The sequence below is a fragment of the Mustela putorius genome, unplaced genomic scaffold (assembly GCF_011764305.1).
Source record: "Mustela putorius furo isolate JIRA1106 unplaced genomic scaffold, ASM1176430v1.1 tig00003884_pilon_pilon_pilon, whole genome shotgun sequence".
Lineage (NCBI taxonomy): Eukaryota > Metazoa > Chordata > Mammalia > Carnivora > Mustelidae > Mustela > Mustela putorius.
The window spans coordinates 30,588-50,267 of NW_025422033.1; the positions used below are offsets into that span (position 1 = coordinate 30,588).

Below are 19,680 nucleotides of genomic sequence, written 5' to 3' on the forward strand. Positions count from 1 at the left end.
GTATTATCGAGGGCACATATTGCATGGAGCACTGGGTGTGGTGCATAAACACTGACGTTTGGAACACTAAAAAGAAATGAAATGAAGTGATTAAAAAAAGAAACAAGTAAACATATAAACAAACAAACAAAAAAGGAAATGTGATAAAAAGAAAAGAGGACCACCTGTTTTCCATAATTAGTAGTGCTTTTTTGGTACCACAATGACTCAGGACCGAGGGATTCAAGATACTTTGATGTTTTTCTGGGAGAAAGTTAAGGCTCAATAGTGTTTGGGTGGGATGCCATGCCAGTGAGTTAACTTAGTTCATCATTCCTCATTCTTCTTAGTGTTGCAGGGACTAGTGTCTATGGTTACAAACACTGATACATCATTCTCTAGAGGATGATAATAAAAGGCATACAGATTTTCATGGATATTAATGTTATAAGAATTTAGATAAGGAAAAGGTTGCTTCTAGACGGGCATTAGGACATCAGGAAGGACAGAATGACTAGGTATTTTAATCAAGGCTTAGAAGGATCTTTAACCTATACATCAAACTGTTCCAAACACTTAAAGTGGACCAGATGAATTTTGTGAATTCCATGAGGGACATGATTTAGGACATCATATGGGCTGACATGAGTCTGTTACATGGGTAACTGAGCCCAACATTTAATCTTTAAGACCACACAATAAAAAAGATGACTCACTATTTCTGTTCACCCTGATTGACATTAAAATAACATCAGCTGCTCACTGGATTCTAGTTTTATCCTGCCTGCTTTATACTGTCCTGTTAATCTCCTAAACCTATTTCATTATTCATATCACTAAAGATTTAGGCATATGTGATACTCTTACAGTCTAATTACATTTTAATACTTTTTGTTGGGATTTTTCCATTTCTCTTTTGTCACAATTAACTGATGTTTCTTTGAAGCAAGGTTCAGAAAGATGTTTCTAGTTTAGGGTGTGAAGGCAGTTTATAAAGCATACCATTAATTTCAAGTGGTTATTTGAATGGACATGATATCTGTCACATGACTAACAATAGTGAAACATTATAAGATTGATTTTATATTCTTCATAAATATCTGTTTTCTTAAACTAACAAGTTGTATAATTTTGCACTCTACTTATTTGAAATTAATTGTTAAAGTCAAATGCAAAACCTCTCCAATTTGGAATTAGCAAGATCTTGTCATTATCACTGAAAGTATTTAAATCAATAACAAGAGCAGTATCCTACATAAACTTGAAGGCTTACAATAGGTCAGGTAGTATTCAAAATGATTTGCCTATGTTGGGTCAATCAACCAAACAACTCTTATACTTGGTGTTCTATCATTCTTCATCGTGCAGTGCCTTAAACATGGATAGTTTCAGAAACTTTTTTACAGTCCTGAAGCTGGTACTTTATAGAGTTGGAATTAAATTACCTTGTAGGCCCAGGACTATGGCCTTTTTCACAGCTAACCTCACAAAAAATATATTTAAAAAGTTATAAAATGTGCCCTGGCCTGTATTTGGAAAGATATATATATCTTAGATATATGGTTTCCTTGACTAATATGTTCTTTATTTTTATTCTGGAACAAGTTGTTTAAAAAACAAAACAACATACACAACAAAACGATTCCATCTTGGCCATCTGGGCCAAGTGGCTAAAGGAATTGCTGTCCGTTTTATTCCTGTCCACGTCAGCACTTACCATCTCCAGGGCATACTGTTGGTCTTAAGCATAAATTGAAAATGAGAAGCAGAATAATTAAAGGCTAAATTGTAATTACAAGCAAGTTCTAAAGGGAGCAAAACTAACATTGAGTATAGGCCTAACATTGAGTATAGGAAACTGCCTATTACTGCATTTAGGATTAGCTATAAACAGCCTTGTTAAACCCAATTGAATTGTTCATCAGAAGGGTCTTCTTATTAGCACAGACTGAGTGACTTGACTTTTAGAACAATGTTGTTTGTTATGCACAAGCATTTTCCAACATTGACTTTGTCTTCTAAACTTTTCCTTTTCTTTTTTGTTTTGTTTTATTTTAAATATCACAGTACCATATGAGACTCTTTCTTGAAAGTTATTGTTTGATATATAAAAGCTTTGGACAATATTCTTAGAAAGGTTCTCTGTTCCAAGGAGATACAGCTAGAAGTTTTCAGAAGTCAAAGCATTTCATATGTCAAATAGCACCTATAACTCTTTCCCAGATGCAATGCTCATGTCTGCCATTTTAATTTACTTATTTTTCTTCTTTTCCTCATGATCCTCTTTCTTAAATTGTAGACATATTAAGCAGTAAGAGTTTGTAGATTGATTGCACCCCAACCTGATCTTTGCCTCAATGCTAGATCTCTTTCTTTATTTGATATATTTATTGAATCTTATGAATTTAAAACTCTTTCAGTATTATTTCATACTGTGATCTACAAAGAAGCCCTCATCGTTGAAAAGCCTGAGACCTTAAAATTCTGCTGCACTCTATTTCCTTTCAGTTTTCCTAGTAAAGTGAATAGCTGCCATCAGAGTTGATCTGTTCCATGTAATAATGCTATTCTGGTCACTACCTAAGAGATGCAAGCTCAATGTACTGGTTCTTTCTGCTTCCAAGATAATGGAGGCAACAGGCTATATCATCCTAGCTAAGATTAACTATTTCCTGTTACCTGCCTTCCAACTACTTAGCCAATGCTACTTAAGGTTTTTTTTTTGGGGGGGGGATGGGCTCTCCTTCAAATAACCCATTTCTCTACTGTTTAGTGCAGCCCTAGCTACTACAGTGAAGAAAATACCAATAGAAGTTTATTTCTTTTGACGGTCCTAACCAGAGTTGCTTTTCCTCCACAAAATGATTAGGAGAAACAGACTCTTTCCATGTCATGACTCCTCCAGCAGTCAACATAAGCAATCTGCAGAGAAGAGAGGAAGGGAGCAAGGTGAAAGCACACATACACTTCAAGTGCCTTAGCCAAAAATGTTTCATTTCACATCATCTCACATCTCACTGGTAATAACTCAGTATCTGACCCACCCATATTCAGAGGACGAGAAATACAGGATCTGGCCAAGCAGCTGCTTCATGGTAATAAGGCTATACTGTGGATGGAGGAGCAAGATGCTAATACATAAGTTATTCTTTCTCGGAGGTAAGTATGGGGGGGTAGGTAAGATGACGAGGAAGTGTATTTTGTATGGGTTAAGAATAATTGAGAGCATATTACATACACTATTGGAAAATTATTTTTAATGAAAATATTTTTTCACAGAAACAAAAATATTTAAGCAAGAGAAACATAATACCAACTTCATAGGGTTGTTGTGAGAATTAAATGGGTTTATAAAGCAAATTTCCATTGGTGAACTCTTCTTTGTTATTATTCTTTTTGGTCTTATTACTATCGATAAAATTGAAGCTCTAGCATATGTATGTATATGAAAAGAGAGAGAGTAATCTTAACTATATTTTGAATGTTGTTGTATAACAATTTCAGGTCAAACCATAAAAATATTCTCTTTTCTTAGGTGAAAAATGTTCAAATATCAGCTAGTACTTGTCAGGCCAGATGTGATAAGGAGCACACTCTGGTTCCATGGTCCTCACCCATTGGTGCAACTACTGTAAGTGTGTAAATGTTTACTTTATATAACAAAAGGGACTTTGCAGATAGAATTAAAATAGCTAACCAGCTGACCTTAAAATGAGAAGCCTATCTTGGATTATGCATGGCCCCATATAAAACATGGCTCCTTAAAATCAGAAGAGGAAGGCACAGTGTCAGAGAGAGAGAGATACAGCAAAAGAAAAAGCGTAGCACAAAGGCATGAGAATAACGCATGTCATCTTTTCTGGCTTAAAAGAAAAAGGGATTTGAGTACAAAAGAATGCAGGTGGCCTCTGGAAGCTAAGAACAAAACCTGGCAGAAAGACAGAAAGAAAATTGGGACATCAGTTCTACAACCACAATGAACTGAATTCTGTGAACTAGCCTGAGTGTATAAGTAGATTGTAGAGCCTCTAGTAAAGAACTCACCTCTGCTGACTTGTAGCCCATTGAGACCCATGGTCTAACTTCTCACCTATAGAACAAGAACTTAAAGATTTGTGTTGTTTTAAGTTGTTATGTTTGTGGCAACTTTTTAAATCAGTGATAGAAAACTAACGCATTATTTTTAAAAATATATTCTGAGACTAATCCCTTACCCCATCTTTTCCCTCTATAGTAATCACATAACTGATCTCCTTGCTTGTACTGAAACCTAGTCTAAAGTATTTTCCATAAGGTAAGCTGGACAATCATTTAAATATATGAATCAAACACTATCATTGTCCTGCCTCTGTCTCTCCAACAGCTTCCCATCAGGGTTTTACTTAAATCCAAAATTTCCTTTGTTATTATAAAGCTTTACATTTCCCACCAACTAAACTATTTCTACAAGGTGATTTAAACACAGTGGTCTTCCTCCTGCTTCTCAAGAATGTCAAGTGTATTTCCACATTAATATTTTTTGCATATGTTTTTCCCTTTACCTGGAGAGTTCTCCCTCCAATATTGGTATGTTTTCTTTCTACATATTTATTCAGATCTCTGTCTCTTCAGATATCACCTTATCAAAGGCATCTTTTACATGAATGACATAAAATAACACCTCTTTCTCATTATCCTGTACCTTCTTATCCTATTTTTTTTTTCCTGCAGAGTACTTGTCACCACCTAATATTATTTCACATATTTATTTATTATTTATGTTATTTATTTGCTTACGTATTATTTTGGCATAAGAGCATAACTTCTTACTTCATTCAGTGTCATACCCAGAAAGCCAAAAATGTTCTAAAAACATATTAGATGTTCAATAAATATGTAGCAAACCAATGTTGGCTTATGAAAGTATAATTTGGGTAAAGGAGTTTATATCACATTCACTTTAAAGTACAGAAGAATCAGTGTGGCTAAGTATTGATCAGATAGTAAGACATTATTGAAAAAGATAAAAAACAATAAAACTGTTAGAAACTTTTACTCTCAGGTATCTCTGGTTAAGTCTTTAACTCCTGAATTATAGCAGGATTCTCCTCTCTAGATTTACGGTTGGTGTTTTTGAGTCTTTTCATTTCCTCCTGCTATGCTCTCCCTTTGGAATAACTACAACCCATTTGCAGTTTCTTCTGAAAGCCATATTTCTTCTTCCTGATCCAGATCATTCTAGCCAACTTTTTATCATCATTATGAACATGTCATAGAAAATAATATTGCCTTTTATTTCATAATGGAACGTAGTCTAAAAGAAAGTCATCATGAAGTCAATATTCCTCACAACACTCCTTCTACAACAATGGCCACATATGTACCCTACCTCAGTGATCACCCAAGAATCCATTCAGATTCCCAAATATAAACTGACTACCATCATGCATTACTACATTATGCCTCCTCTCCCTCAACAGGACCCCATCAAGCATTAGAATCTAACCAGTCTATTTATTATCTCTCAAATCTGTCTACTTATTTCTACTCCTACTATTTCAGTTCAAACTTTCGTCATCTTTCACTATCTTCATTCACAACCTAACTCTAAGCCATTCTCTCCATGTAGCCAACTATAGCAATATTGGTCATCTCCATGTTTCTCTCTTTCTTTAAAGCCTTTCAATATTTTAATAGTTTATCACGTATGTGTCATGAATTGGCCCATATTTGTTAGCTTGAAATAAGAAAAACTATCTTATTTCTTCACAACTTTGTGGGTCAACCTGGGCTGGCCTTCCCTGAATTGGTCTTTTGTTGGTGTCTCCTAGCCATGCATCTGGCTGCACTTTTCAATGGCTTCAGTGGAACTGAATGCCCTAAGACTGTCCCACTCACATATCTGGTAGTTGGTTCTGATTATTGGCCAGACTTCCCTGTTCAGAAGCCATTTAGCTACCAATAGATAGATAGGGTTTTTTTATGTGGCAATCCTAGGACAACAAGAGAGGGATAGCAAAAGCTTCAAACTTTTTAATGTTTGGAATTGGCAATAACACTAAATCAACTCACGTTTATTGATCAGAACAAGTCACAAGGCTAGCCTTGAATCAAAGACGGGTAAAATAAATATCACCTTTTAATAGGATTTATGGAAAAACCACATTTCAACAATACATACAAACAGATATAGGAAGAATATTTTCTGGTCATCTTTGCAACAATTACCATAATCTTCTACAAAATAAAATGAAAAATTACATTGAAGACACTCAACACCTTTGCCTTAGGATTCCTTTCCTACCAAACCCTATTTCCCTCCACTTATTTGCTAGTAACAAGTACTACTAGCACCCTGGTCAAAAAACCCTCTTATTACTTTGAGTTTTAATCTTAGCACCCTATTTCTAGATTTTTCTCCTTGAAAGAGAAATTTTTACAATTTATAACTTGCTAATTCATACCTGCATTATTGAACCAACAGCTTGTCCTTCAAAGACTCATGGCTAAACAGTCACTTCCATGATTCTTCAACTGGCTTAGCCCTCATCTCCCTCTAGAGCTCTAATAAGGAATTACCTCTTCCAAAAAACAACCTGTTGACTTTCCATCTAATATTTGGTTAAGTGCTCTTCACAGTTCTCCCAACATCATGTTTCACAATGAACTCATTTACCTATATGCTGATCCCTTCCTGCAGATTTTAAATTATTTGAGGGAAGCCATATGTCGTACTCACCATTCAATCTGTGGAAATCTAGCATCATGCCAGGAATTTAGAATAAGTTTGACCATATTTGTGAAGTGTTGCCTCAAATCATATTCAAATTGAAAGACCATTACTTCACTCTGGCTATTGCCCCTGGTGAATTTGTTTCACAACTATACACAGAGATATAAAATCTCCTTGAGAAACTTACTATGCTATTAGCTTAAGGAATGGCTCTGATATACAGAGAGTTAACAGAGTCCTGCTCCCACTCTTTGTTAAAGACATACTATAGAAATTATTTGATCACTGATTATAGTACAAAAATAAAAATATTGAGCTGCAATTTCTAGAATCAAGGGCTCTCCAAAATATATGTATTTTATTAAACATTTCTTTTAATTTTGCCATCATTACATCAATAAAGAATGTTAATAATGGATTGACAAGCTCACTATTTTGACCATTAAAAATAGCTGCAAGTCACTTTTTTTAATACCATGATTCTTTATCACTCTCTTTGTTATCATTATAGTTTCAGTGTCTATAAACATTAACTTAGATTAACATTTTTTTAATAAAACACTTTTAGAAGGAGAGACTTGATGGTACTTTTTGTTCTAAACAACAAATTACATCTTGAAATTTCCCTCAGAAATGCTTATCAGAAGTTACATCTATTTATTTTTTTTAAATGTTAGTTTCTGTTTGTTTCATACTGCAGCAGTTTCATCTAACAACTATTCTGACTGGTTTCTGCATTACTTGTTAAAAGTTTTTATTGTCATATAAACAAAATTTATATTGTCATATAATCTGCAACACTGCTCCTGAAAGAAAGAAATGAAAACATCCTAAACACTAACAGGAAATTGATTAAATAAACTATGGTACATGACCATTATCAACTACTATGTAGAAATGTTCAGCTATTTTAAGCTTTACTGCTGACATGGAATGTTCAGGCACACCAAGAGGTAAGAAGATATCACTACACATACAGTATGGCTTCAATTTACACTGAAAGGCTAACTATACATAAACACATAATTTGAAGATAAATTTATGATAAAGGAAAGGAAATAAACCAAACTCTTATTTGTCTGATCTCAAAAAGGAGAAAGATATGATTTTCTGAGGGTAAAGAGTAGATTTTGTGCTTTACTTATTTTCATGAATCAGTTAATGACTATGAATAGCAATAATAGCTAACATTTTTTGGTAGCTTACTACATGACAAACTATTCCAGGTTCTAAATAGTGACTTCCTTAATGTTCATAAAAATTCGATGAGACATCTATTAGTATCTCCATTTAACAGATTTTTATTTTTTATTTATTTTTATTATTTTTTAAAGATTTTATTTATTTAAGAAAGAGAGATCACAAGTAGGCAGAGAGAGAGGAAGAGAGAGAGGAGGAAGCAGGCTCCCTGCTGAGCAAAGAGCCCTATGTGGGACTTGATCCCAGGACCCTGGGATCATAACCTGAGCTGAAGGCAGAGGCTTTAACCCACTGAGCCACCCAGGTGCCTAAACAGATTTTAAAAAGTGAAACATGGTAGGTGAATAACTCAAATGAGGTCCAAAAAGTTGAAAGCTTTTTTCTAAAAGGATATGAAACCAGGAGGTATGAGTTTGAGTTTGTCTAATCACCACAGTTTATGTGGTTTTGTGTAATTATTTTAACACCATACATTACAGAAACAGCAGAAAACTGGCATTAATTAATCTCAAACAATACTGTAATTTTTAAATTAATATCAAATACATCGGGTTGCACTCACTGTTTTCTGTTCTGCTTTGTTTTAAACATAATGTTGTGCCTATTCTTGATAATGACAGTGTTTAATTGGAAATTTTTTTAAGATTTTGTTTTTCAACAATCTCTACACCCAATACAGGGCTCAAACTCACAAGTCCAAGATAGGTAAGTTCTATTTGTAATTTCTTGAGGAACCTCCACACTGCTCTCCAAAGAGGCTGCACCAACTTGCATTCCCACCAACAGTGGAAGAGGGTTCCCCTTTCTCCACATCCCCTCCAACACATGTTGTTTCCTGTCTTGTTAATTCTGGCCATTCTAACTGGTGTAAGGTGATATCTCAATGTGGTTTTAATTTGAATCTCCCTGAGGGCTAGTGATGATGAACATTTTTTCATGTGTCTGAAGGTCATTTGTATGTCTTCATTGGAGAAGTGTCTGTTCATATCTTCTGCCCATTTTTTATATGATTGCCTGTTTTGTGTGTGTTGAGTTTGAGGAGTTCATTCTAGATCCTGGATATTAACCTTTTGTCTATACTGCCATTGGCAAATATCTTCTCCCATTCTATGGGTGCCTCTTTGTTTTTTTTGACTGTTTCCTTTGCTGTGCAGAAGCTTTTGATTTTGATGAAGTCCCAAAAGTTTATTTTTGTTTTTGTTTCCTTTGCCTTTGGAGACATATCTTGAAAGAAGTTGCTGTGGCTGATATCGAAGAGATTACTGCCTATGTTCTCCGCTAGGATTTTGATGGATTCCTGTCTCACGTTGAGGTCTTTTATCCATTTTGCGTTTATCTTTGTGTGTGGTGTAAGAGAATGGTCGAGTTTCATTCTTCTACATATAGCTGCCCAGTTTTCCCAGCACCATTTATTGAAGAGACTGTCTTTTTTCCACTGTATATTTTTTCCTGTTTTGTCAAAGATTAATTGACTATAGAGTTAATAAAGGATTACATGCTCTACAACCAACCAGCCCCCCCTGGAATTACTAAAATTCAATCCCTTTGTTCATGTATGTCAACCTAGTATGTACACAAATACTTTTCTTTTCTTTTTTTTTCTATTTAAGATTTTATTTATTTATTTGACAGAGAGAGAGACAGTAAGAGAGGGAATACAAGCAGGGGAAGTGGGAGAGGGAGAAGCAGGCTTCAGACTAAGCAGAGAGTCTGATGTGGGGGTCAGGGTTCATGCCCTGAGTCAAAGCCAAACACCCAATAACTGAGCCATCCAGGCGCCCCACGAATACTTCTCTTAGGCAAGTATAAAGTCAAGTTAATGCTATCTAGTTTCACAGAGCTTTTCTATCAGAATTACAACAGATTAGATATAGATTACCACAAGAATATTTGTTACTTTTTGAAACATCTACTTCAAATACAAATGTTATCGTATTGTAAATTGGATCCTTTAATTATACAAAGTCCACACAGGCCTTTCTAAGTTTTTGGAATTATCTCCAAATTTTCTCAGCCTTACCTCTTAATTTTTGCTTTCCCATTGTAGACCCACCGTTCCAGACAGACTCACTTGAATGATTTTGCCTGTATATCACTTGCTTATTGCCACCAGCAACTAATTTAACACAGATGGCATTTGTGAGACAGTGCTAGACACCATTGTGCTGTGATTTTGCCAACCTGAAGTTGTTAGAGAGGTAAAGAACCAGGTATACTTACATCCCAATGGGACAGCAAATTGCTAAGAGGGACTAAATACAGGTATTTTGTGTGATATCACAGAGAAATATGGAAAAATGCATTCATCTAGCACTCAGGAAGGTTACAGAGGACTGTGCAACACCCACCTTTAAACAGATGGGGAGCTGGGCACGCAGAGACAGAACAACTAGCCAGGAGGAGACGATGAAAGACTTCAAACTACACAAGGGAGGCAAGAGTGTCAACAAAGAAAAAATGACATAGATTATACCATAGAAAGAAAAAAACAAGTACATATGAATGGCAAAAAACATGCGCCTCATTAACATTTTTAACTAAGACATAACACTGGCAAGTCATCAGAATTTTTAATACTTAAAAAGCATAATATATTTTTTATTTAATAGATGACAGATTTTTTTTTAATTTTTTTATTTTTTATAAACATATATTTTTATCCCCAGGGGTACAGGTCTGTGAATCACCAGGTTTACACACTTCACAGCACTCACCAAATCACATACCCTCCCCAATGTCCATAATCCCACCCCCTTCTTCCAAACCCCCTCCCCCCGGCAACCCTCAGTTTGTTTTGTGAGATTAAGAGTCACTTATGGTTTGTCTCCCTCCCAATCCCATCTTGTTTCATTTATTCTTCTTCTACCCACTTAAGCCTCCATGTTGCATCACCACTTCCTCATATCAGGGAGATCATATGATAGTTGCCTTTCTCTGCTTGACTTATTTCGCTAAGCATGATACGCTCTAGTTCCATCCATGTTGTTGCAAATGGCAAGATTTCATTTCTTTTGATGGCTGCATAGTATTCCATTGTGTATATATACCACATCTTCTTGATCCATTCATCTGTTGATGGACATCTAGGTTCTTTCCATAGTTTGGCTATTGTGGACATTGCTGCTATAAACATTCGGGCGCATGTGTCCCTTTGGATCACTACATTTGTATCTTTAGGGTAAATACCCAATAGTGCAATTGCTGGGTCATAGGGCAGTTAATAGATGACAGATTTTTAAAAACATATTTTTCTGCCTTGCTTGTACGATATAGCAATTTAGCCAGCAAGCACTCTTAGGAAACAAAATAGTTAAGAGTATTGACAACCTCTTCCATTCATTAACAACCTCTCTGCCCATATTCTTATTTATATAACAAAGATAAGACAGCCTAACTCATAGAGCTGTCATGAAAACTAAACTGGACTAATATATATTTCTTAAAATACTGCCTCACAAATAATAACTCAATACAAACTAGTGACTACTATTATCATAGCAACTTAAAAGTACTGAAGTTAGGGCTCCTGGGTGGCTCAGCTGGTCAAGCGACTGCCTTCAGCTCAGGTCATGATCCTGAAACCCAAGACCGAGTCCTGCAACTGACTCCCTGCTCAGCAAGGGGTCAGCTTCTCCCTTTGACCCTCCCCCCTTTCATGCTCTCTTTCTCTCTCTCTCTAAATAAAATCTTTTTTAAAAAAGCACACATGCTAAACAGTTTTCTTACAGTACATCTGTATCAAGTCTTATAACCTATAAAACAGTTAACTTCTACTTAAATAAAACGAAACAAAGCCCTACAATAAAATTACTTTAAGTTAGTTTACCTGAGCAGTTTCTATTTTCAACTTGTCAATCCTGAGGGTGTTCCTCTGTAATCTACTGGCAGCCATTGACAGAAGCTGCTTCAGAGTTTTAATATCTTCTTGTACTTTAAGCATGGCTTTTGAAGACATTCTACTAATTTCTTCTTGTACCTGTTTCTGTTCCTTCACAAATTTCCTAAAAAGATACATAAAAATCAATTCTAAAAAAATACACCTTTGGTTTCCTATAGAATAAAAGTATATTTACTATAGGCTGGTCAGAGTCCTAGAGTTTTTTAAAAAGGAAATATTAAAAATTCATCCACAGTTCACATGCTTTTTTTCAGATTAACAATAACAGAATTTTAATTCCCATTATCCTGCTTTGTTTATAAAAATATTAAAATTTTTACCCAAACCCAAGTTAAAATGTTTAAGAGGAAGAAGAGATGTTCCCCTTAAAATAGATTCTAACGTTCTTCAACATGATATATCTAATTACATTTGACCCACTTACTGGAGGTTTTCAACATCCTGGCAGATGACAGGAGGGATATTTTCATCCTTCAGTGCTTTACTATCCCTAAGAAAAATGCCACAGATATATTAAAGTTATTGAGGTTATAAAAAGCTGACAGCTGAGTTCCACTATGTAAGTGTTAAAGGGGAGGAGGTAAAACAAATATTCCCCATTTATAGCTCTTATGGTTGATTTCAAATCTCTTTATAAAAAACTGTTGTTTCCTGACATTTAAAATAGCTTTAACAATTCATCTGACAGGGAGATTTCTCTTCTAAAAGGACTGGCAACTATCATAAGTACACATAAATGCATCTGACCAAATGTTTAAGAAAAAAATTAGAAAATACAAGAGATTAAATATTGAACTAAGTTCTCTTGGCTCAAAAACTCTATGACTGACCTTTTATTTCGTTCAAAAATATGAAAGCATTCATTAAAGAAAGTCTACAAACTTCTCATAATGAGATTCTCATTATATTTTACTTGATTTTTATAATTTCAATTTATTCTTCAACAAAATAAAACCTAGGGATAGACTAAGGGAATCATAAATATTTAATGAGAATAGGAATAGGTGAAATGTGGCATGCTGTAATGTAATTATGAGTTAAAATTCAGTCACAGATCTGCTACTACTTCCTTGATAGAACCCGAAGCAAACCTCAGTCTCTTCCAGCTTTCTCATTTATGTAATAGGGCTAAAGTATACAGAAGATATTTTGGAGGCATGAGCTTGATCATTTATTTACAAATGTTTTATCTAATGTAATACAAACTAGGTGAGAAAATGTAAGTGCTAGTAAAAATAGTGATCTTCTAACCTATGTGATGTATATAGATAGAGGCTTTTCTCCCTCTTAATCATCAGAAAATAAATGGGACTGGTATAGTGGTTTATATAGAAAAGTTATATATATATAAAACTGAGCATAAAGTATTCCAGAAAGAATTAGTTAGAAACTTTCCTAATGATTAAAAATTAAAGATCTGAACTTCCAAAATCTTTCCAGAGAATGTTTATTATTTTATTTTAGACAAAAACTGATTCAAAGAATTTTTCTTCTAAATGTCTATATAGTTTCATTTACTTCCAATGATACCACCTGCTTATAAATTAACAAATAAAATTCTTCAAATAAAATACTTTAAAAGTTAAATTGTAAACTTAATCTGGTCTTGTTCTTGTATAATCACCTAGAAAATTCAAGAAGCTTTATGTAAAAACAGGTCATTTAACAATGTATTCCAAATTCAAGTTTTAATTTAACACAAACTTAGGTATAAATAGAAACTTCTAAGCATTTTACGGACAGACTCATAGACATCATGTGAGGTCACTTGTCACAAACTCCAAACAACATACTATGGGGACATGTTTGTATACACATAAACAGATAGTTATGTAGCTGATTTGTATCGATTTCTTTCAAGGGCAAGATTCTTCCTCTTTCAACTATCTTCTATGAAAAATATTCTTGCTTAGCACAGTTGACCTCCTGCAAGTTCTACTGGATGCTTTCTTAGGTTCTATCAGTTTAGAATACTAAAATATGTCAGACTACCTGGATGTCTCTAAATATTTTACAAAAGCAGCAATTTTTTAAGATGATGTTTTTAATGTGTGCAGATAGATCAACAGCTTTCTCATGAACACTTATTTAGTGGTTATCATTATTAGTGTATGTCTAAAAGTAGAAAAGTAAAAATGCTCCATCAGCAAAATGCAGTGACTCACTTTCTGCTTTTCCAGAATTTACTTCATACTGCAAAATAAGACCTGCTTAATGAAGAAAATACAGGAACACACAAAACTTCATCCCATCAGAGAACCTTAATGGTTCCTCTTTCAACCTGTTTTGGCACTTACACACACATTTTTAAACGTGATCAGGATGACCATAAGTTATGTTCACATATTTTCTCAGGATGTTGAAATTAAGTCTTTTTCATGTCACTTAACATGATTTTAAATGACCCCAGAATACCGATGACATAGCTGTATCAGAACCTTTATGCCCAACCCTCTTCTTAACATATACGCATTTACTATATAAACAATGCTGCTACAGTCAATGCCTTTATCTCCAAATACTTGTGCATGACTTTATTTGTATTCCAAAAAAAGAGGAATTTATAGGTCAAAGATTACATCAAGGAAAACTGACGTATTATCAAACTGATCCTTTAAAACAACTGTTCCAATTTATTTTCCCACCTACTACGAATTAGTAATTTTTCTGTCACACCCTCAACAACAATGTACATTTTTCTAAAACAATCACTGCCAGTACATAGGTGAGAAATGCCACTTCATTATAATCTAAATTCATATTTCTGACAGTACTAAGTAAAACATTTCAAATATTAATTAGACAAGTCTATTTCTCCTTTAGTGAATGGTCTATTCAGGCTATTTGAGGTATATCTGAGGTATGTTTCTCACCGACTTCTAAGAGCTATTTCAACATTAAGCATATTAATTATCTCATACATATACTTTATGTGTCTATTTCTAAAATGAGACCTTAATTTTAAGATACATCTCAATTTCGGATGTTAAAATGTGAAGGAAAAAAAGCATCTAAACATCAAGTATTTTACTTCCAACCTGTCCTTTACCTTTTGCCTTTGTCCATAGGGTTTCTTTTGTTTACCTTTTTAATCTAACTACAATTTATTTTTCCTTACTTTGTATTTTGATATTTCTCTTTCATAGTTTAACATTTCTGAAATTGATATCCATGTTCTACAGATGCAAGCCTTTGACTGGATGAGACACAGTAAGATAAAGGAGGGATTTAATTTTTTTCCCACAGACTTCAACTTTTTTATTCATTAACGTACTATTTTGCTCTCTCTTTGATATTCCATTTTTATTATACTTACAGAAGTTTATATACACACAAACCTGCATATATAAAACATAGGCCTGTTTTTGGCCTACCGTGAGCCCTGACTAGTCCATCTAGCTTGGCATCTGTAATACCTGTGGACTGTTGTGAAAGCTCACTGTCAGCACTCCACCTCTGTTCCTGCCCTCCTGCACATTATCTTCCACATGGCTGTCAGATACGTGTTTGGCAAACAGATACGTGCCAAACACGTATCTCATGTCATATTATTCAGATCAAAACCCTAGTGGGTCTCAACTGCCCTCCGTGTAATTACAAAACTCTTTAAGATGACATACACGGCCCTTCCCTTTATGACATCTGGAATCTGATCTTCCCATGCTGCAGCTTGCTAGTTTTCCAGCAGTTCTTCAAAAGAGTAAAGATCATCCTTGTCTCTAGATCTTACTCCATGCTGCCCCCACTTATAGACCACTGCTTCCTACCCCTCTTCATCTATCAAACCTACTACAGCAGGTCCAGGCTAACTGATGCAGCTGCTAGGGAAACAGAGAAATCCTTTAGATTAATAAAGAACCCCTTGACATGTATATCAGGTTAAAAGGAACTGGATGTGGTATATCAGGTCATGTGCACTTATTCTACATACTCCTTTTGTTCAACTCTGAGGCACAACACAAGAGGAATACAATGGGGGAAGGTGGAGTGGTGGGGGAGGTGGGGGGGCAGTGGGGCACAAAGGGAGATTAACTCCTTATATTTCTCTTACTGCTTTGTCTCAATCAAGTCTTTCAAGTGGAGCCTAAAAGCAATTACAATAGAGAACCAGTTTCATAATAAAAATCAAAGTTGTTCAAGGGTACCAGACTGCTTCAGCTGATTAAAAAAAAAAGCTGCTAAAACATCTAAGATAATTTCTTCTAATTTTGATGTGGCTACAAAGAAAACTAAGTAAAAACAAGAGACAGACCCCTATGTTTAAAAATGAATTTTTGGGGCGCCTGAGTGGCTCAGTTGTTAAGCATCTGCCTTCAGCTCAGGTCATGATCCAGGGTCCTAGGATCAAGCTTCTGGCTCAGCAGGAAGCCTGCTTCTCCCTCTCCCACTCCCCACTTGTATTCCCTCTCTAGATGTCTCTTCTTCTCTGTCAAATAAAATTTAAAAAAAAAGTAAAATAAAATAAAAATCAATTTTCATTCAAAGTTATCCTAAATTTTCTAAGTTTAAAAGGATTTTAGGATAGCCAGCTTTTAAAACAGTACTTCACCCTAGAATCATCTACATAATAAAAACCACATCCAAATAAAAAATTCTTACACAGATATATGGACACCTTCATCTGTTCCTCATTCTAAGTTCTTCAGAGGATTCAAAGCAATACGTGAAACATGCTTTCATCAGAGGCAGAAGAGACATTGCAAGACCAAACAAAAAATCATGCACAGAGAATCAACAAAACTAAAACATCTTTCAAAATGAATCTGGATTGGTAATTTTTTAAAAAGAATATTCAGCATTGCAAGAGCACAGTGAGAACAGCATTTTCATACTGGCTGGTGGGTAATAAATTGGTAAAATCTTTCTAGAAAGTAATTTTACAATATTTACCAAGAGTCTCCAAAACTCTCCCTCTCTTTAAGCCAGTGATTCAGTTTCTAGGTATTTGTCTTAAAAAAATAATCAAAAATATGAATGGAAAATTTATAATAAAAACAAACACATAGAGAGCATTTACTATGTGCCTGGCTCTAATGAAGTCTTATAAACTGTAATCCTTGGACCAACAATGTCAAGTAGTTACTGTTTTTTCCCCCCATGTTACAGATAAAGAAACTAAAGCACAGAGGGATAAATAACTTGAACAAGGTCACAGAGCTTATCAACAGTTGAGGGGATTTGAGGCCAGATTTCAGCTCAAGTCTATCCCCTTAAGCTACAATACCACATTGCCTCTCCCCATAAAGATGCTCAATATGTTGATACTTCCTAGAATATACGAACTGAATACAAACACTAATAATGGAATGACGGCTGATCAATGATGTATCGATTCATAAAGCTGATTTAAGCAGCAATAAAACACTCCTAAAGAATTACTGAACTGACAAATATTGGTGATATAACATATGAGAAAGAACAGGTTATGAAGCAATACAGTTGACCTTTGAACAATGCCGGGATCAAGGGTCCTAAACACCCAGGCGGTTGAAAATCTGTACATAATTTGACTCCCTAAAATCTTTACTAATAGCTTCCTGCTGACCAGAACGTTTACTGACAATATAAAGTCTATTAACACACACTTTGTATGTTATATGTACTACATACTGCATTCTTACAATAAAATAAGATAGAGAAAAGAAAATATTAAGAAAATCATAAGGAAAACACATTTACAGTATTCCACTTTTACTGGAAAAAGTTCACATATAAGTGGACCTAACCAGTTCAAAACATGTTGTTCAAGTGTCAACTTATAAACCATATATGTGTTCATGATCCCAACTTAAGAACATATATTAATACACACACTGATAGCTACATAACCATATGCATAAACAAAACTCAGTTTTCTATGAAAATAAAATCTTAAATACATAATACACAAAAAAATTGTGAGATATAAAGTAAATTTTAAAAGTAAAAACTTTACTACTGAACATATAACTAAAAATCTTACTGACGTAGAAATTTAAGTTACTGTTACAACAGAACATTACTTACTCTTTTTATCTGATGAGGTACTAAAATCTATACCACCAAGACCTTCATTGCCTGCAGTTGAAGTAGCTGCTGTGGTTCCCAAAGTCAAGCCTAAAGCATTCTGTCCAAGTCCTACAAATAAACCAAATATAATTTACAAAGTCTTTACAATGATTTTCCCTCAATGGACAAAATTCTCAAATGCTTCCAAGCTGGATCCCATTTGTCTTCATAATTGGTTTAAGCAAATAACATGGAATAAGTCTAAAGCTGAGATTTTAATGGTGTATGTAGTCTGGATAATATAGTTTTAACTTCTTTACTTTTTAGGTAATTTTTTAAAGTATAGACACACAATGTCACATTAGTGTACAAAAGTGACTTGAATAGTCTATACATGCTATGTTCACCACAAGTGTCACTACCCTGTCACCATACAACCTTATTACAGTACGACTGATTATATCCATCCCTGTGACTTATTCCATAACTGGAAGGTTGTACCAACTCCCCCTCAGCCATTTTGCCTGTCCTCCCTACCCTTTCAGGCAACCACCAGTTCTCTGTATTTACGGGTCTATTAATTTTTCTTTACTAAAAAGGTCAGAGTTTATCTGTTAATTCAATAAATGTGAACATACTACTTGTTTTTTTTAAGTCCTCCTGAAAAAGCAGTTTTAGTTTGTATATTTCCAGGTGAATACTTCTTGTCCTCTAGTCATGCTTTGTAATTGGATACTTTTAAAATTATCAAGTATTGGATGTGTTAATTAACTTGATGGGCATTTACAATGTGCATGTATATATGAAATCACTATGCTCCACATTTTAAATATCTTACAATTTTACTCCTCAATTATACCTCAGGAAAACTGGTAACAGATAAATAAATTACATAAATAAAATAATCCGGTAATGATTTATAAGATTTCAGCAAATCTTATAAATCTTATAAAGCAAATAGTTTCATTATTTATGAAATTTAAAGAACTGAGAGTTAGAAGCCTTACAGTTCAAACATCAAATTTCATACTCCCAAGCTTTTTCAAAAAAAATTTAATGAAAGAAATAGACTTCATTTATTTAAATCCTACCTCACTGACAAAAGGAAATGAAGGGGCTAAACTACAGTTAATCTTAAGTCATGAATGTATGCTTGTAAATCAAGTAGCAAAATTTTAAAGACCACGCATTGGTAAATCATCTAAGTCCATGCATTACCAAGCTCACATAACTGTGGTTCTTTTTGGACAGATGCTATTTACTTTAAACAGAGGAAACAGTAGATGTATTGAATAAAAGCAGGGGATATATGAAGAGTGGATTTAAATACTGACAATGTGTGAAAAAAAATACAGCTAAATAAATGTCCATTAAAAAAAAAAACAACAGGGGTATCTTTAGTTAGCGCAACCATAAATCAAGCACTGACGTGTGTCTAGCGCCTAATAAAAATTGTAGCAGGCCTAAAAACTCATTAGCAAGACACAAAAACAATCCTCCACCTCCCCTTTCTGTTATTTTTGTGTTTTGCTCTCATAGGACTCTTTAGGAGAGATGTTTAAATACTTATCCTACAAAGAAATGTATGTTACAGTCATCCAGTGATTTAGTTATTAGGAGATATTTTGAATACCTACAAGGTGAGACTACAGTGACAAAGACAAGTATCTGAAAGATAATTCAAACCTGAATGCTACAAATTTTTACAGAAAATAGAACTACCCTATGACCCAGTGATTGTATTACTGGGTATATACCCTAAAGATACAAACGTGGCATTCTGAAGGGACACATGCACCCAAATATTTATAGCAGCAATGTCCACAATAGTTAAACTATGGAAAGAACCTAAATGTCCTTCAACAGATGAATCAATAAATAAGATGTGGTATATATGTACAAT

General features: G+C 34.4%; 1 long non-coding RNA gene across 1 annotated transcript; it reads right to left on the reverse strand.

Moving 5' to 3' along the window:
• Positions 1-11,821: 11,821 nt before the first annotated feature.
• LOC123388150 lies at positions 11,822-12,308 on the reverse strand. Its single transcript, XR_006602708.1, has 2 exons — positions 12,214-12,308; positions 11,822-11,892 (listed from the first exon to the last, which is right to left on the reverse strand). It is a non-coding gene; the product is annotated as an uncharacterized LOC123388150 (long non-coding RNA).
• Between the last annotated feature and the right edge of the window lie 7,372 nt (positions 12,309-19,680).